The following is a 22111-nucleotide window of genomic DNA, read 5'->3' on the forward strand; positions in this document are numbered from 1 at the left end:
CTTACAGATTATAAGCTACAATAATCGGAGACGGAGATTAATTAGTTAAATTCTTTAATTAAATTAATCAACATTCATTAATTATGAGGCATTCTACTAAAGATCCATAGTTGCAATCTTATGCACTGAAGACAAAGTTACTTCTATGGATATAACATTACAAATAAGTCGATCCTTCGTGAGTTATTCGTAACTATAGTTAGATCGAATTACCGTTTTATCCCTATAATTACCTCTTTATCCTTAAGTATCACTGATCCTCTAATGAACAATTTGTTTATGGTTCAACCATAAACTAAGTTCCTCTGGGCTCAGTGAGAGGGTGAGGCCCCATTATTCAAGTCTCGGAGTCAGCACTAAAGGGAAATACTGATCTATTTACCTTAAAGGCGAGAGGGAGTGAATTTCATCTTGTGTAGCTATGTTTCTATCTTCCTATTCGGTCTTGTCCCCAAAATGATAGGCATAGTGAGTCGGCGACTCGGGTCACTCTCACCCATACATATGGTCATCGTTTGAAATATTAATCTCTTCAATCAATGGTGTTACAAAGAGGATATCCCAACTCGCATGTCTCGACATGAATGATTTTGGATCAAATCGTTTGTAATGTTTACAAAGTGAGTTTGTATATATAGTGTTACCTGAATAAGGTTCCTCACATTATCCGTATACTATAGTCCTTATGGTTTCTACTTGAACATGATCCACTTGAATACCAACCACATACTGTTCAAGTTACAAAAAAATAACATTGGACTTTAATTTATTGGATGAGTTACGCAAGTCTAAGTATCAATAAATAACACTTTATTTATGTAAATAACTAATTTGTTTACAATGTAAACCACGAGTTTATGGTATAAACCTCAACAAGTATATGGAAGAAAATATACGAAATCTCCTAAAATGAAGAAAATATTATTTTGAAATATCTTGTAATAAATGAAGTAATAAATAAAAAAAACAAAATCAAAATTTAAAAAATGATGTTAATAAAGAAAAAAATTAAATATTTCAAATATTAATTGAATGAAATCGGACACAAAGATTTTCATGAATAGCGAAATGATCTTTCCAAATTTCAATCGTATATGAACTTTACAGTTAAAATCACAAACGGAAATATACGATTATGCTAAAATACAGAAATTACAACATGTTATACAAAAGATCAAGGACAAGAGCAACACACTTTTGTAGACTCACCTTCGAGTTCCTTGATCATGAATGCTCGATCACAGCAACACACGAACGCTCGTCCAATACGACTGCTACACTGCACGATCACCGCGCACCCGAACTCAACGATTGCCAAGGTCACGAACACCCCGAACACCACAAACGGCCTCTACAGAACCTCAACAGTGTCGAGTTGAGTATGACACCACCAAGAAGGTTACCTTGGTATTCTCGATGTTAGAATCCAGAGCGTGGATTCTGTGTGAACTTGGTTTGAGGCAGAAAAACAGAGAAACCACAATCTTGTAAACGATTGAGCAAGTGGGAGATGGAACAACCTATCGTATAGGTTGATGCCCAATCGTTCAAGAAAAGCTAGGCGATCGTCTAGCAAAAGCTATGCGATCGTTTAGCTCATCGCTTAGTTGATTGTCTATCGCCTAAGGACACTCCACAATCGTTTAGCTAATTCCAAGCTGTCGCTTAGTAAATCTTATTTACTTGACAACTATCCATGAGTATTTTCCGAGATTGAAAATCTCAAATTAACTTCTTACTAAAATTAGGAAAAAAAAAATTTCCTTTTTATCTCACGGTTACCATGAAACCACCAATAACCTTCTACTCAATTAGTTATTAGAGAAAAAGAGATAATTATCCAATAATTAATATTATTCTAAATATAAATGATAACTAACTTACCAGAATATATTTATAACCTGTAGTTTTAATATTTCATCTCATGAAACATATAAACCATAGCTTTTTTTCTATTCCATGACACTTAATGTAAATCTCATTTACATTAATCCTCCACTAGATGTATCTCATACATTATACCGATCATATCTTATATAAACGAATTACCTCTTGTCAATTTGAACATTTCAAATCAACATCAAGAACTGATCCTCAACTTGAATCCATTGAGCAACCAAGAGGACTTTATGGACCTGTAGCTCGAAGTTCCAACGATACGTGAATAACTAACTAAACTCTTTAGTCATGGGATCCACCATCCGTTAACTTCCAGGCACTCCACTAAAGATCGGCAGTTGAACTCTCCTTACCACAGATATATTATGTGTCCATCTTAACCAATCAATAGTGCAACAACCTTTCACAGATCGCTCGTAAGTACAGCTCAGCCAATAACTGTTATGCCCTTGTAGTTACATCTAACTCCTTAAGTATCACTAATCCCTCTAATGAACATAAGTCATAGTCCTACTATGAATGAGTCCTCTCTTTCAATAGAAGTTGTGGCCACTATGTTTAGGCCCCGGAATCAGCCCTTAAGGGAGCAATCTCTCTACTTACTCTTGCTTCGGAGAAGGAATGAATTCTATCTTGTGTAAGTGAGTTCCCAGCTCCCAGATCAGACAAGTCCCCAAAAAGGTAGGCATATTGAGTTGGCAATCTGGCCGCTCTCACTCATACTAATCAAAGAACCGCCCTCAAAGGCAAGAGTTCCCAAAACACTCAGGATTGAGGTCGTGTCACCTTTGGCCATTTAGGTGAGATATAAGTCTCCAGTATCAACGACGTTATATATAGAGTCTAGTCATCTCGTGGTTCGGTCTTATACAAACTCTTTGTATAGGACACCCCCGCTCGCATGTCTTCACATGAATGGTCAGGATCTACCATCTGTAGTAGTTTACATTACTTGCAAACCTCTACAAAGCGGGTCGTATCCGTAGTGTCACAAGGATCAGGTATTCCACCTTAATCCTTATACTCCAAATCTATTTAGGTTATCACTTAAGGTATGATCCACTTGTATATCCCATATACATGCTTAAGTTTATATAAGATAACCATGGAGTTTTGTTTATTGGATATGAATAAATGTCATAATGAAATAACGGTTATTTTATTCATAAAACAATGTATATAATTACAAACAACGAGACTCCAGGAGAATCAGGACACCAATCCCAACATTAATAACGAGAGATAATGTAATTAATGATATTTCAAACAAATAAATCCTTATATAATTAGTAGTAAAACTAGAAATGATATACTTTTTAATTTTAAAATATTATGAAATTTAAAGATGAGAAAGAATTTATCTAAAGGTTAAAAAGTTCTAAAATACTGATGAAATTTAGTTATGAAATATTACTAATATTTTAATTTATTTTTGAAATATTAGTTATATAAACTTATGAAAATATTTGGCATGAGCAACCTTTATTTTTAAAATAAAAAATTTTCTTCTAAATAAAAATAACTTTTTCTTTTTTAAAAAAAGAACAAGCTCATTATCCAATAAAAGTTTAGAATGTATTATTATTATTGAGAAAACAAAGAAAAAGAAAAGCACAAAAAGAAAAGGGTTGATAAGAGAAATAGCAAATTTTAAGGTTTCATTGGAAAAAATGACAAAAAGGTTTCAAAATTATAAAAATAGGAAAACGAATTTATATAATAGAAAATACTAATTAGTAAATGACAAAACTACTCTAAAACAACAAAATTAAGTACAAACAAGAATGCAAAGATACACTGCTTCAAAAACAACTCAAATACCACAAATACACAGTATCTAAACAATTTCATAAGCAAAAATTAAAAATAACCCAATATGGTTAACGCTTCCAGTTGCTTAGAGAATGCGTGTATGCAAGAAAAGATGACGACAAGGCGATGGGGGTCATTTCAGCTACTTATAAAATGTGTGTATACTACAGCTCCTCCGTTAAGAGTAAAAACTGACCCTGAAGTGGACTTCTGAGAGCCCTACTTTGGATAGACGGATTAAAATACTTCAATCAAATCGAGGTGGAAAGTTCTTAAATTCTGTGTTCCAGGACTATTTATTAGGACATAGAATCATTTTTCAACTCTCAATGTCGGGTATACCTCAACTGAATGGTGTAGTAGAGAGGAAAAACAGAAGTTTGTTGGACATGGTTTGTTTAATGATGAGTTACACTTCGTTACCGGACTCGTTTTGGGGTTTCGTAGTGGAGACTGCAATATACATACTCACCTATGTTCCTTTCAAGAGTGTTGCGAGAACACCTCTAGAGTTGTGGAATGGGCGTAAAGCTAGTTTACGTCACTTCTGCATATAAGGTTGCCCGACACATGTGTTTGAGGCAAATCCTAAGAAGTTAGAATCACGGTCGAGGTTGTGCCTCTTTGTAGGCTCCCCAAAGGTACACGAGGGGGTTACTTTTATGATCCGTCGGAAAACAAGGTATTTTTTTCCACGAATGCTACTTTCCTGGAGGAGAATCATATCAGGGAGCACAGTCCACTTAGTAAAGTCGTGTTACGTAAGCTTTCCAATGAAACTACTGAAACTTCAATAAGAGTTGTTGAAGGGTCTGCTTCATCAACCAGAGTTGTTGATGATAGTTCATTTGGTAGGTCGGTTCCACCTCAAAAGTTGATGGAACCTTGATGCAGTGAGAGGGTTACCAACCTGCTTGATCGCTATCTGGGTTTCATGAAAATCTTAGCTACGGTGGGCACATTAGGGCAGACTCTAGGGCTAAAAACGAGGGTTTACACTTACACGGAATTGTTAAGGGTTAACAGTTATGAACCGAACAAATGGTGGTTGTTAGGTTCAGTTTCAAGAGTTGGTTATGTTTAATGGTTGAGAATATCTCATCCCAGTGAAGGGACATCTGATCACCCCATCGGTGACGTTTGTCCTGCCTTGCTGGGGCATCATTACAAAATAAAAGTCTTATCACTTATGGTACTTGGAAACTAGTTTGCTAAAACCAAATTGGTATCAAAGCACTCGGTTTCTGATATTCCAATTCATTACTGTAAAAGAATTGCATTTACATTCTCAGTGGGTGTACCATGTCTACTCTCTCTTTTAATTGTTAATTTGTTTGTGGATGTATAGATTAATGGAGTTTTCTGGGATATAACCTCCGTTTGTTAAATTCTCTAGTATGTAAAGGCCCCTGCGTTTTTCGATACAATTAATTGCTATCGAGTTTGTAATTTCAAAGTTAGTTTGAGTCTTGAGTTGTTCGTGAAGAAGTTCGGAGCAAGTGTTGCTGTTCTTCGAGGAAGAAGACGATCAAGCGTTGGTCGTGTCGTGTAGACGATGAGGTAGACGATCGCGAGTATCGGATGCTCGGCTGTCGTTTAACACACGAGCACACTAGACGATCGTATAACTCAGCAAGCCTCATCGCTTAGTTACTGACTATACGATCATGGAGTAAATGCATAGTAAATTGTTTACCTTTCGCGTGCTAAGCGATCGTCTAGATGATCAAGCTTCGCGACCTCGTTGTCGTCTATGCGATCGTTTAGCTTTCGCGCTATCGTCTAGTGTGCGCTACATGATCATTTACCTGGAGCCATTTACTAAAGGATGAGAGCTTCGTTCGGCGGTTCAAGACTCGATTCATTTGTTAACCGGTTTTCTCGGTGGAATAATGTAATAGAAGAATTTTCATTCCGATTTTGAGTTGGTTCATCCCGGTCCATTAATCCATGGTTTTATACATGCGACATATATTTTTTTATGTCATATGGAATGCACATATAGATAAATCCCACCTTAGGTTATACATTGGTCATGCATATTCTCTTTATTACAAGTGTTATGATTTAGTGAAGCATGATTTAAATTACGTAAGTGCATAAACATGCATAATATAATATAAGAGTTATATTTATGCATGCATTATTTATTAAGCGTTATATTTATAAGTGTTATAAATATCTTTTTATGTGGCATGTATATTTTAGTTGTTTCTTTTATAAAGGTTATAAAATGAAATTAGAACTAAAATCGATAATAAAATGTTAAAGTGTAGTAAATCTATCTATAAGGGACCTTTTGTCTAAGGCGAGTTCTGTCTAGGCTAGGACAGAATACCCCTACCTGGGAACCTACCTAGAAAGGTGAATTAGATAGATTTGATGCATGCATACAAGTTAAGGACAGTCCATTAAAGAGTTTAATGTGACTACTTGAATTTGTTTTATTTCAAAGAAAAAAGTTGTTTTTTAGCAGACTTAATAAATGACTTAGATTATAATCAGTAGCCGGATTGTCTAGGTTAATAAACCCCTAGGTAGAATATTCAGTGAGAGATATTTGGGGCATATGATGCTTCATTTAAACTTTTCGTGTTTCTCCCTTATTGTCCACATCGTGAGGTCTATCCTCGGCCTCGTGACACCCTGGGAGTGTCCCCCTAAAAGACGGTTTTGGGTAGGTCAATATCAAGGTGGATGGAGAGAATGTTCATAGTAAGTGGGAGCAAGAAGTGCAACAGCATATCCCACAGTCTCTCTCGTTGGATTAAATAAAGTTTCTGCGCATCGCCTTAAGATATCCTGGGAGTGTCCCACTATAGGATGGTTTTTTTGCGCGTTTCTTTATTTTATCTCCTGTAAAAGGATAAGGTTACTTAGTCTCTTGTCCTAATCTGCTTTTTCCCTATTAAAGGAACTCTTATTCAAGGGTACCTATGAGCGAAAACGGATCTTTTCAATTCATTGTGACAGAATTTTCACATATACATTCAAACATACAGATATGCAATCACAATGTTAAATTACTGGCATGCTTAGAGAATCAATAAATAAGAGACCGAGAGATCATACTAGTTGAATACTTATTCTTCACAGCAAATCTCGCTTTCACCGGAACGACAAGCTATTGTTTAGCAACTCCCAATCGTCTACCTCAAACAGTGTCCACACGAACAGAAGGAAACGGGGACGACACCACCACTTAGAGCCCTCAGTATTCTCGGAGTGAGAATCCAAAGGGTGGGCTTTGTTCGGATTTGGTAGAGGGGATAAAGAAAGGAGATTGTATACAACGATCAAGAAAGTGGGAGAAAGGCTCATCTATCGTATAGACAAAATACTTGATCGTTAAGGTGAAGTATATGATCGTGTAGGAAAAGGTAAGCGATCATCTAAACGATCATGTAGGAAAAGCTAAGTGATCGTCTAAACGACCGTTTAGTAAAGCTCGGGTACTAAACGATCACTTAGTAAAAGGTAAGCAAAGAGATCGTTCAACACTATCGTATAGGTAAGCGATCATTCAACACTATCGTATAGGCTCTGATTTTACTAAGCGATTACACACTTCAACACTATATCGCGCATCCAATGCTTAACACACCGTGAGCTATTTAAATGTCTCAAAGCGATTCTTCACCTTACTTATCCGTTATGAAAACAGGAGAGACGTCGGCCAATTATCCCATAACTGTCCAATTAATAAATAATAAATATAATCTCATTATATTCATAACCTATGACTTAATATCATATATTAACCATAGGATTTTTCCTCCACTAGATATAATTCATATATAATTAACTAGTTCAATTATATCTTATATAATCAAACTCCCTCTTGTCAATTTGAACATTTCAAACTAACCCAAAAACTTATTCTCAACTTTTATCCAAGCTACCAAGTGGACCTTATAGACCTATGGCTCGAAGCTCTAATAGTACGTGCATAACTGACTAAACTCTTTAGCCACGATATTCTCTAAAGACCAACAACTGAACTTTTTTTACCATAGATATATTTCTATGTTCATTGGATATAACCAATCATCAGTACGATGACCTTTCACAGATGCTCGTAAGTATAGTTGGACCAATTTACCGTTTTTTCCCTGTAGTTACATCTTACTCCTTAAGTACCACTGCTCCCTCTAATGAACAATACAACATAGTCTTATTATGTGTGAACACCTCTTGGGCCATGAGAATGTGTGTGGTACCACATCGTTCAAATCCCGAGATTAGTCCTTAAGGGAGCAATCTATCTACTTATTCCTGCTTCGGGGAAGAAGTGAACTCTATCTTGTGAAGCTGAGTTCCCAGCTCCCAAATCAGACGAATCTCCAAAGTGGTAGGTTTGAGTCGGCGTTCTGGCCACTCGCACCCATGTAAATCAAAGGACTGCCCTCAATGGAAAAAGTTCTCAACTCACTCAGGATTGAGGTCATGTTACATATGGTCATCCTAGTGAAATGAAGTCTCTATCATGAACGGAGTTATATGACGAGACGTTAACACTTCGTGGTCAAATTCTTTGTATAGGACGCCCCCCATCGCATGTCCCCTACAGGAATGATCAGGATCAGACCATCTGTGACAAGTCACAACACTTGTAATTATTCCACAAAGCGGGCCACGTCCGTAGTGTTATCAGGATAAGGTTTCCCTCCTATATCCATATACTACGGACCATTTTGGTTATCACTTAAGACATGATCTACTTGTACGTCACTACATATATGCTTAAGTTACATAAAGACAACTAGGGATATTAAGTTTATTGGTTTGTGGTATAGAAAATAAAACATCTAAATGTGCAAAGTCAAGAAGTTAAGTAAATATCATATATTATACATCACAAGCGTTCGTATAAAATGTGTTTACAAACTACAGGACACAAGACTTTAGGGCATCAACCCCAACAGACAAGGTGGTAGGGGTTATTAGAAACTTATAAATGTCTACAACGATGGACTTCCTCCAAGCTGAGAAAGAGCAAACTTGATTATACCAGTGAAATTGTTATTGGCAAGGGAGTATTTGAAAAACTTGCAACTTCATGACGATGTGACTATTGGAAATATGATTGCGTTTGACACCAAACCAATTGTGAGTTTTATCATCTTCATTCGTTTTGGTCATTTTGCTGATAGGATCTTGAAAGCAAACTTTAGACACTATCAATCCCAGAACGTCATTGTTGAAAACGATGTTCAAAGTAGAAACCAAAGCAGGAAACATGTGTGCGAGCGAAAAAGGTCAACGACCTGGCGAGGGTGGTCGTCAAAAGTTAATCAAGACAATGGAATTCAAGAAAGGGATGTTGAACCAACGATCACAGACATGAGATTAAGGAGAAAAATAGATTTTTGAGGCGACTAAGTGAAGAAGATATGATTTAAGATTCTTTATTATCTAATAATAATAATAATAATAATAATAATAATAATAATAATAATATTATTATTATTATTATTATTATTATTATTATTATCATTATTATTATTATTAAACCGAACAAAAAATTAGATATATTCATATATACATGCACATGTTTCAAACATATAAAGTTTAATTCCCATTTATATATTTCTTTTTAAGTACAACGAGCCATTTTAAGTACAGCGAGCCATTTTCACGTGTTTCTATATGAAAATTTGAAAACATTGAAAATATGATGAAATATATATATATATATATATATATTATATATATATATATATCAAATTAAATTGATAACAATATGTATAAAATAATAAAAAATATATTTACATACAATTGAGTTTGTAACAAACATTTAAACAAATCGAAAGTTAGCCAGATAAAATCAAATTTGATAACAAAAGATAAATTCAAATATAAATTGGAGAGAAAAATCAAAAAATCTGTGCTTATTGTGATTAATTCGATAAGTAGTTAGATAAAATCTAGATAATAAAATATAAATTAAATATAACTCGAGAGAAAAAAAATCAGGAAGGGAACTCGTTTATTTATAATTACGATGTATTCATAATTTCATTTTCATTTAAGCTTCAACAGTTATACTCTATTTATAACTCCATCAACCGTAAAACCTACGAAAGGAGCCTAATTCGTTGTAGAGGCATAACAAAAATAATAAGATTGCAAAAGTGAATAATTATTTGTTTGTCAAGAAGACAAATTAATGACATAATAATATAATAAGATGACAATGAATAAAAGGTGATTAAAAAAATATAAAAAAAAATGATAAAATTTAAATAAAATTTACAGTTTGTTAGATGATAATATGTATAAAATATTGAATAAAATCCTAATGAGGCAAAAAAAAAATCTAAATTAAATAATAAAAACTAATAAAATAATATAAAATCTAAAGATATATTATAAATTAAAACTAAAACAGTGATAAACAAATTAAAGATTGATTAATTCTTAATATTTTCGAAATGGTCAAATCAATTCAAAACAAATATAAAACCACCCATTCAAATTTTAAAATGAGAGAAAAATCTGGTAATCTCTCGAATCTGTTAGGTTGAAGTCTCATAACCAACGATTCCACTTACATTGTATTTCAATTGAGAATTGATACACGGTCTCATAACTACATTGTATTTCTATTGAAAATTTATACACGGTGTAGTAATTACACGATACTCGAAAAAATTGTTAATCAACCATACCAGAGGTATTTTAGGGACTAGAAAAATATATACCATGTGCACGACATGTTTTTGCCAAAAATCTTATTATTTTCGTTTTATGACAAAAATCAAAAGGTACCCCCAATTTTACTATTTCCTCCCATTTCCCAATAAACAAACATATATGCTCAAAATCCTCCCAAACATCCAAGATCGACTCATAAAGAGATTCTTAATTAGCTAAGTGTCTTCAACTCCACGATGGCATGATCTACTAGGATGCATTTATTTTTCTTACAATGATAATGGTTAAAATAAAACCTAAACTATCCCACGTATTCTTTTAACCTAATTACTTGTTTTTGGTTAAAAACCAACTTCGCCCCAAAATTTTACCAAAGTAACAATTTAGTCATTAAACTTTGATAGATGACGATTTAGTCCACATATTTACATTTTCAATTTTGTAACAATTAAATCATTGTACTTTATTATAGAATTTAATTCATGTATTTTTAAATTTGTAACAATTTTAATTCATATCGTAAAAAATTTCATGAAAATTAAATGTTATTTTTTATTATTTAATGTCTTAGAATTTTTAGTTTATAATATATATATTGTATCCCTAATTAGTTTATCGATTTTTTAAAAATAGTTTATTGATTAATCTAGGTAAGAAATTTCATTAAACTATTATAAGGATTTTAAAATACATAGACTAAATTGTAGTATATTAAAGTGAAGGGACTAAATTGTTACAAAATTGAAAGTATAGAGACTAAATTCTTACCTCCATGAAAGTTTAGGGACAAAAATGATTCTTAACCTCTTTTTCTTTTCCTTCCTAGTTAAGTCATCTCTATGTCAACTAAAATACAATTCAACTAATCCAATTGTTTTTCTTAACTATCGTGATCAAGTTATATGAATTACTATAGTAAAAAAAAAAAGATCCGTTTAATAATTATTTGGTTTTTTATTTTTAGCTTTTTAAAAACTATATAAATACTCATTCCACTTCAAAAATTTCTTGCTTCTATGTTATTATTTTTTTTACCAATATCTTCAAAAACTAAGCTAAAATTTAAAAATTAAAAAGTGGAAGTTGATTAAGAATTCAACTCTTTTATTTACAAAAATATGTAAAATATTGTAAGAAATTGAAAGAAAATAGATTTTTAATTTTAAAAATAAAAATAAAAAATTAAATAATTATCAAACGGAACGTAAGTTATCCCTCTAAAATTAGTTAAATGAATTTAAAATTAATGTCCCCACCTTGTCCAAATACGATCATTTTACCTAAATTGGAACGATTTATATCCTATCCTATAAAAATACAAAATTAATGGATGTGTATTATCGCAAAAACAATTAGGTTTTTAAATTTAAATTTAATTTAAACCTTCTAGAAGGAGAAAAAGCATAAAAAGGGAAATAAGAACGAAAATTAGGTTAGTGATTGAATTTGATGAGAAATGCTTTTCACACGCTTTGGTTAAAGCAAATAGCCTGATTGGTTGGTTTTAATGACTTGGACACCATCCACCGTCAAGATTCTGCCACGTGTACCTTGCGAAATCTAATGGTGAAACTGACTGCGACCGCATCATATGCCGTGTGCATGCGATACACGTATTTGAAGAAAGCGAAATGACAAAAATGGGCCCCTTTTTCTGCCGCCTGACGGTCCTTACCCTCCCCTTGTCTTTGCAAAATAGTCAAAAACCGTGGACTTATTTATTTATTTGGTTGTTTGCTTCTTTTTTTTTTTTGAAAGATTATCTAAAATATTATGAAAATAGATATACAGACCTGCTTAGTATCCATTGACCATGTGTCATGCTCTCATTTTCTTAAGTGTTATCTATATGTCTCAGTATTACACATTATTAGTGTTTATGTAATCCACCTCCTACTTGTCAAATAGCATACAAATAAGTGTTATCTATATGTCTCAGTATTACACATTATTAGTGTTTATGTAATCCACCTCCTACTTGTCAAATAGCATACAAATAAGTGTTATCTATATGTCTCAGTATTACACATTATTAGTGTTTATGTAATTCACCTCCTACTTGTCAAATAGCGTACAAATAGTAGCATGTTGTGGATTTTGGAAGATAGATATTGGACAAATTTCATGAAAATTGGAGTGGAGAATTTAGAGAAATTTCTTATTTTATATTTTTCTAATTTATTTTATTTTGTTTATTCATATATTGTGTTTATTTTATTTTATTATTATATTATATTTAAGTATCTATATTTCCATTGGGTTCTCAAGTTCTTAACACGTTATCAACACAAGCTCTTATCGTTTTCTTCGTTAAAGATAGATCCTAAAAGTATGTTGGTTTTTTTCTCTCTTTGTTATAATTAATAAATTAAATGTTGTTTTATATATTTTATATATATATTAAAATTTTAATATAAATATAATATTTTGTAATAGTGTTACCATGAAAAATATTGCAAAATTACAATTTGTAGCATATGATATTAATGATAATAATTATTTATCATTAGTGCTTAATGCCAAAATACACCTGGATGCCAAATGTGATCATCAGAAAACAATTTTTTTTCCTAAAACTCGTCGTAAATGGATGCATTTGAGGATTCAAAATTTCAAGTCAACATGTTAGAGAAAATATTTTTCTACATTTCGGATATGCTCTTACAGTAGCAATATGGAGAGAAAGGTTTTAAACGGTATTTTGAACTAATTTCATGTCTTCTCATGGCTCAATAAAATATTAAGTTATTGATGAAAAATCATGAATCTCAACCAACTGGAACAACACCATTCCTTGAAATGAATGCTATGAATGTTAATAATTGTGGTCGAGATCGTGGTTGCGGTCAAGGTCGTGACCGTGGTAGAGGAAGAAATAATTATTATTTTCGTGGTGGTCGTTCTAATCATTCAAATTTCAAAAGAACCACATAAAATGATGATCACAAAGAAAAAGCTTCACAAGATAAGAGTTAAAAAAGTGTTGAAAATAAGTGCTTTCGATGCAGAATGATTGGGCATTGGTCACGTACCTAGCGTACATCAAACAACTTATTTCATCTCTATCAAGTCTCCCCGAAAGAAAAATAAAAATATGTGGAAGCAAATTTTGCATATCAAGATAATAACATATCTGACCATCTCATATGACAAATTTGGATGTGACGGACTTATTTGAATATCCTGAAGAGAAAATCGACAGAATTGATGGAACATCAAGTGTTTCTTTGATTTTGAAAATATCTAGATTTAATGTTTTTTTTTATTATTAATCTCCATATATATATATTTTTTATTCTCTTAGTAGATGTCAACATTTTGTATATTCTAAACGTTGTTTTTCTTATTGTAATTATTTTTCTTTAATGAAGAAAATCATTTTTATATGTTGGGTGTCTAAAAAATGAGTAAAAAATGTGTGTGTGCATGTGTGTTTTGTCCATTAAATTTATTAGTTTTATTAGTAGAAGGATCTTTTAAACCAATTTTTGAAAACTTGGTGACTAAAATAACCAATTTGAAACATTAAGGACCGAATGTATCTATTCTTAAAAACCCACGGACTAAAAAGATATTTTTTCCAAGTTTAAAAATATGAATCCAAAAGAAGACTAAACACAATTTAAATATTCTTTTGGTATATGTATTTTTGGCTTTGGTTTATGTTGGTTCTTATATTTTCAAATTTTGTGCATTATAGTCATTGTACCTTTGACATATTCGTTTTGAGTCCTTATACTTTTTAAAAATGACAATTTTGATTCTTTTATTTCACTTGTATCTCATTTCTTCAATTAAGTTTTGCATGACACTTCATTAATTTCTTGAAATGTACTCATAAATTTAGTTTCCATCGTTTATAAAACTTGTATTAGAATTTATAAATAAAGATTAAAATGAACAAATTCTAAAAGTACAAGGATCAAAATTAGTTTACATGTACTTCAATGTATATTTTGATACATTAACTAAAATGAACCAAACATGAAAGTACAACGGCAAACAATAATATAGAAACCAAATAAATATAGATAGATATTACAAACCATGTTTTTTTTTCAATATGTGGGGTGAGAGATCAAACCTCTAACCTCGAAGTTGATAGTACATATTTGATGTTAGTTAAACTACATTCATTTTGACTTGAATATTATTATTGAAACATCACTAAATCTAAAATGATATATTAAAGTGAGTGTAATTCATGTACTCTTATTATTTTCCCTCTAAGTTAGAAGTTTATGTAGTTCCAAAGAAAAATTCTGAAATCATATTTCACCTTCATAAAACTCAAAAAAGAAAAACATAAATATAGATGATGTATGGGAGTAAAATGCATTGGTTGAATAATAAGAATTTATTAACAGTTACAAAATTTTGTTAGTATTAAAAGGAAAAAGAAAAAGGATGGAATAAAAAGTAATAATTTAATATTAAAAGAAATAATAATTAAAAGGGAAGAGCGGTTATGGACAGCTCATTTTCCAATTAAACGTTGGGATTTTGTTGTCTTTATTTGAGTCATCCTTTCAAGTTTCAACGTTTACTTATTTTATCCATTTTCTTCCCCTTCTTTCAAGCAAACCTTTTTTTTATTTTTTTTTTTTAAAAACCATTATTAAAGTCGTTTATGTAAAAAAGTACTTTATAATAATATATTTTGAATTTTTAATATAATAATTAGGAAGATGAGATATCGAATCTCTAAGAAGAAGTGAATGTCGATTATCACGGAGTTAAATTCTTTTTTATGTATACTTTGATTTTTGGTTTTGTACTTTTAAATTATTTTTTAAAATAATCAACATAAGTATAACTCATCGATAATTAACACGTTTTCTTTCTTTGAGGTTAGACTTTTTTTTTTTTAATAAATTAAACTTCGTTAAAATAAAAAACTAACCACAAGAAAAACCATTATCAAGAATAGAGGACGTCCAACTAAGGTGAACATCATCCCATCATGAGGAGGAAGGAATCTAGGGATAAAAAAAAGTTAACATTAGCATGCGTCAGAGAATGAGTGACAAATTTACAAGAATGATTACAATAATCAAAGGACACCTCACTAAAGCTCTTGGCAATCACAACAGTGGCATCCACCACGTTCTTTGTTTTAGAAAGATCAGCATCTACCACGTTTTTTGTTTTAAAAAGATCATTGTTTGGATTGTTTAGGGTCTATATGACATCTGTCAAGTTTGATTCTACTAGCAGAGGTTGACATGCCTCCCCTCTCAACTCGAGAAGGGAATATGGGCCAATCAGGATAGCTTTCTCTTTCAACGCCTTTATAGGGCGACACCCCATCTAAACTTTTGAACCCAACACAGACAGAAGAGCCTTGAGAGTCACAGACTACCCAACCTAAACCACCCAACTTCCCATCTTTGCATCAAGAAGCATTTGCATTGAGCTTCCATAAAACCACTCGGGAGAGGAGACTATCTTTCCTGACTCACTCGATTCTTGAACTTCACTGAGTCAGGTCTTGCAACTTTCTAAACCGCTCAACTTCCTAATTTTGAGATCGGAGGTTCAGATTCTTGTACTCTGACATTTGATGCACTCACAAGAGAATAAGTATGTTTTACTTGTAGTTTAGTTATTTATCAAGTATTGACTAAGGACATGTTTGAGAGTGCTTTTAAAAATATTAAAAATCACTTTTGTCATTTTTAAAAATTACTTAAAGAGATGTTTTAATGATTTAAAATACGTTTTTGTTAGCATGAAAATCACATTTAAAAGTGTGAAATCAAATATTCAATTGATTTTGAACCATTTCAATACATGATCCTCTTAACATATGTTTAATTTTCTTATCCGACACAAAATGATCATATGTTAAATAGATAACAATGTGAATCAAAACTATTTTTTTCTTTAAAAAGTTCATAAACAAAATATAAAATTTGAAAATTTAAGAATAAAAATAACTACTTACAACATAAACAAAATATAAATTTATTTTTTTAAAATTTCATAAACAAAATATAAATTTTGAAAATTTTAAGGAAAAAATGGAATACACTTAAAGTTCATAGATGATAATAGATTTTAAGCTTATTGTTTACTCTATAGTACTTGATATAATTTACATGCACCACAATTGATTTGAAAGTATTAAAAATATAAAATTTATAGTTTTTTTAGTTAAATGACGAATTAAAAGTCGATAGTATAATATTTTAATGAGTTTTTTTTTTTAAAAAAAATATATTTTAACCATAATTTATGCTTGGATGAACCAAAGAATTTATAAAACATTAATACTTTAAATAAATGATAGATATCTACACACATATAAAGTAACCCTGATTGATTTATATTTTATCATTTTCATTTTTCCAAAAAAAAAAGAAATTGAAATCTTATCAAAATTTAAAACAAAGAGAGAGAGAGGTTTCTATTAATTTGGAGGCGAATAGGAATAAAATTTTCTTAAAAAAGAAATAAAAGAACAGGAATAATTAGTAAAATTAACCCAAATATTTTGAAGGGTCTATTGACTTTTGATCCAATAAACTGAAAAGGAGGAAAAATGAGACTTGCTGATGTCACTTCTGGTTAGAATAACAAAGGTTAAATGTCAAATATTGTCTATTTTGATCTTTTTTTCTAAAAAAAAAACTATTTTATTTTATATTATTGATTTTTTAAAAAAAAAACTTTTTTCCTATCTATCATTTTAACGCTTAATCATATTCACTTATTCAGACTTTTAAAATTGTGTCATATAAACGTGTCATATACTCAAAATTGTATTATGAATCAACTGAACGGTTAATAGAAAAGTAATAGTTGGATTATGATTAAAATAAATATTTTTATTTGAGAAATAATGTGTTAGAAAGAGTTTTTATTTTTTTTATTTTTTAAAAATATCAATAGAAAATTGTGTAGAAAGGAGGAATAGATAGTCAATATATTTGTCAATAATATCCATACATATATGTAAAATGATATCTCATATCAATATATGTAAAACGAAAAAAAAAATATTTTCAGTAAATATTAATAAATAAGATTTATAATTTTTTGAAAGGAAGTAAAAGTAGAATGATCCACAAAATTTCAAGGTTGTATTAGGAATAAATTTAAATATTTATAATAAGATTTATAAATTTTTGAAGAAAGTAAAAATAACTTAAATATTAATTTAAATAGTTTTTATAACTTTGTATTTACAAGTACATCCTTCGATGTTAATATTTTATTGATATATCTATAAAATCGAAATTTACTATTGATATGGACGACAATATTTAATGTTTTTAATCTGTAACGACCCGACAGTTAGGTCGTTACTAAATACATATATGCATGGAACTTAAAACGATACTCTTTTGTGGTGAAATAAATGCTAAATAAATAAGTTGAACTCAAAAGACCTTCATTAAATTTAAATATTAAAAACAGACAATAGGGTACCCACAAATCATAAATGATAATAAATAAGTCTGAAAACGATTCTTAATAGTAAGTTTCAAACATCAAAACTGAAAGTTAAGAAAAACATGAAAAGAAATCTAAATCTCATGAGCGGAAGCATAAAACTAGTCCCAGTGGCTCGATCATGAATTTCGCTTGTCCATCGCCGGTGCATCTTTACCCTTACCTAAAACAACAATGTGAGAAAGAATGAGTATAAAATACTCAGTAAGTAACCCCACTACTGGGGTCAGGTTAGGCATCTATGTCCTCTAGATGCTTACCTCTGGTGGAACATATAAACTATCATAGTCCTCATGGGACACATACATACATGAAAAACTGAGTTCTATCCTACTGTAGCTAAATATGCCCACTACCTCTAGTGAATCCCGAAGGAAACACAAACTGGTGAATCCTGAAGGAAACACAATATCTGGTGAATCCCGAAGAAAACACAAACTGGTGAATCCCGAAGAAAACACAATATCTGGTGAATCCCGAAGGAAACACGATATCTAGTGAATCCCGAAGGAAACACAAACTGGTGAATCCCAAAGAAAACACAATATCTGGTGAAGCTCGAAGGAAACACAAACTGGTGAATCCCGAAGGAAACACAAACTGGTGAATCCCGAAGGAAACACAATATCTGGTGAATCCCGAAGGAAACACAAACTGGTGGGCATTCTAACTAATTAGTAAAATCACTATCACAATCTCGACATCACAATCTCAACATGGTTCTATAACATACATATACATCTCATCATCATGATTCTACAATATACATATAAATTTCTTCATCATAGCTTTACAACATATGTATGCATCTCATCCTCCTTAGATTCAGCAGGATCTCCAATAAAAATAATATACTCAAATCATACTAGTATTCAAACATCTCTATGCGCAACTAACCTTTTAAACTCTCATATCAGCAAGGTATACATAAATATCAAACTATCAATATATCCTCAGTAAATCATATTTGTCAATTCTTGACTCCAGTCATTTCAAACCTCAATCAATAAAGGCAGACATAAATATCATGCTAACTAATAATCCTCAATAAATCATAATTATCATCGTTGGGCACTAGGGCAATTCGACCAGTAACATTACTTACCTCAACTTGGTAAAAAAACGCAAAACAAAATCTCCTTAGAACTTTTTTAGCACACTTGAATCAACCTAAAGTTGTGGCTTGGTCCAAGACAAATTCATACTCAATTTAATTAGCCAATCTGATCATGAATTAAGTCCAAAATCAATAACTTAATTTTCTCACTATTACTCTCAATCCAAAAGAATAACCATCCAACAATTTACAAAACTTACCGATCTCTGCAAAACAAAATGGTATCCAGCTTGATGGTCAATGCCTCAAAACTTTCAAACCTTGAATCTAAGTTACAAACCAAAGAGAGGTTACTAATTTAACCCAAAATCAAAAGGGTGAACTTCACCTCCCAAATTATAAGGAAAAATAAGTCTTATCCAAGGTTTTCCTCAAAATTCAGACAAAGATCAGGGCAATGGCGGCCAACGACACGTTGACTTGTGGCTGCCATAGATAGGCAGTGTGTGTTTCTGTCGAATGACATAAATTGTTTAGGCTAGTGGCTGGTAGTGAGGGTCTTGCATGAGGAGGGTTTGCGAGAGTGCGAGAGAAGGAAAATTTCTAGTTTACAGATTTTATTCAGCAACGATTACGAATAAATCAGAGCTTCAAACAACGATCCAACCGTTCAAAATGAAACTCTATATGTCTCGAACAGACTGACCAAATTTGAGCATGATTCAATGGTTTAAACTTTGAAAATCGATAATTTTGTGGAAGCTGTCGCTAAAAAACCGAATTGCTTTCTCCCCAATTTTTTACCTCTTTTCACTCTCATTTAATTTCCAAAAAAAATCTCAATTCTTTTATTTTTTTCCAAATTTTGAAAAGATAAATAAAATATTATATCACAATAACTCCAAAATCTCTAAAGATTCTATTAAATTTAGAAATCAATTAACTTTTCAAATTATCTTAATTTAGGTTTCAAAAACCAAAATTAAAGGACATAAGATCTATCAATTTGATACAAATTAAATTCTTCCAAATATTTAAATCAATTCAAAACCACATGAAATTAATTATCTCTTTTAATTTTTTTTTTTAAATTGGCCCTAAAATCCAAAGTCAAAGGGAAGCAAAATTCAATATTTTCAAGATAATCAGTTCGAATATCTAATCAATTAAATTCAATTTAACCAATAAAAGTTTTTCAATTATTTCAATTTAACCCCAAATTTTCAAATGAAAGGAAAATTTAAACTCAATAATTTTAGATAATTAACTTAAATTTTCCTGAAATTCGAGATGTTATATAATCTAAGTCATCTTTATTCTAGATTATAATTATACAAAATATCTCTTTAAGAGTAAGGTTTAATTATGCTACTGCACTTTGAAAAGTTTCCTTTTTACCCTTAAATTTGACATTGCTTCCGAAAAATCTTTTAGAAATGATTGATGTGTAAGAATTGAAATACATATGTGACATTATTTACAGCATTATTAGTTGATGTGTAAATTTAATTAAGTAAATGATTTTAACTATATATTTTGAGATGAAATTAATAGTTTACAATAATCCAATATTCTATATGACTATAATTTATAATACCACGTGTCTTCTAATTTTTACACATCAGCTATCACATCAATTTTCATCTGTTTTAATAAAATATATGTTTTTTAGAACCATTTCAAAGTTCTAAAGGTAAAATTATTGAAACTCGATATAATTAAATCATACCCAAAATTCAAATCTTAAATATACATATCTGATTCAAATTATAATATATTATTTTTCTAAAGAAACAAATAAATAATACATCTAATGTTGAAGGTTTGTATTATCAACCTCCCAATGGTAATACATAAGGGTACTATGGGGTTTTCATGAATATTATTTGGGCTTGGCCATAATTTTTTTAATTTTTTTTTACTATTTTTTACCAAAAGATAAAAGTAGTAGTAAAATTTGTAATATCCTATTAATAATTACTAAAGTTCTTAATTGAAAAAACAAGAAGGTAAGTGTGTAAGGGTCATTTTAGTTATCTCCCTCCTTTTGAGAAGGATTGTATGTAATAATTAGATGGGCAACATGGATGGAAATGGAGTAAAAGAAAAGACGAAAGGCCATTTTAGATTTTCCCTTCATAACTTCTCTAGTTCCCTATTCATTAACGAATATTTTTTTTTTCGAATATATTAAATTACGATAAAACGAAGAGAATCTCTCATCTCGAGGTCAAGATATAATAAAACACAAATACAACTAAAGAAATTAAGAGAAGAAAAAGAATAAAAATAATTAATCAAATATATAGAAAAGACACAACTCAAGAAAAATGTTCTATAAAAGAAAACATGCTAAAGTCCCCTCAATAGAAGCCTCACGTCACCGGAAATTTATTCACCTTTATAGAGACATCTCAACAAGTAAAAGATTAATACATCTTTTTCATTTCAACTCTCTCGAAAGTAAATTCATATATGTAAGCTTTATAGAGACATCTCAACAAGTAAAAGATTAATACATCTTTTTCATTTCAACTCTCTCGAAAGTAAATTCATATATGTAAGTATAATTTTTGTCCAGCTCAAATAAGAAGATAACTATTCTAAACGATAGCGAAATAGGTTATTAATGTCTTAATCAGTTAAATTATGTTCAAATTGGCTAACTATACTAATTCTTTAAAAAAAAAAAATACTACTTTTTTCATACATTCAACTTTAGTTCATTTTGACTTAATTTCAAAATTTTTATTTTTGGTCATATTGTGGCATTGTGCTTTAAAACTTTTATTCATTTTTAGTCTATATAGTTTTATATTTAGAAATTAACCATCTTGATCCTTTCATTTTTATTTTTATTTCAATTTTAAGATATCAAAATTGAAAATAAAAAGATCAAAATAAACATTTTTCAAAAAAATGATCTAAGATAAATCAAAATTGAAAATACAAAAATTAAAATGAACATTTTAAAAAGAAAAAAAATAATGTAGAATTTTAATAGTCGTTTTAAACAACTTCATATGAATAAGTCATTTCAATGTTTGTTTCAAAAAATTGGTAAACCTTTTTTTTTTTCTTTTTTTTCTTTTTTTCTTTTGGGAAAAGTAAAATTTATGGGCAGCCAAAAAGTATTCAAAAGAAAAATGGTTTGTGTGTCTTGGAAGTTGAAATTTAAAAAAAGAATTGAAAATTACTTCAACTTTTGTCTAAAAAAAACAAAGGTGA

The sequence above is a fragment of the Benincasa hispida genome, chromosome 9 (genome assembly GCF_027475165.1).
Source record: "Benincasa hispida cultivar pf3 chromosome 9, pf3_genome.v1.1, whole genome shotgun sequence".
NCBI classification, from domain to species: domain Eukaryota; kingdom Viridiplantae; phylum Streptophyta; class Magnoliopsida; order Cucurbitales; family Cucurbitaceae; genus Benincasa; species Benincasa hispida.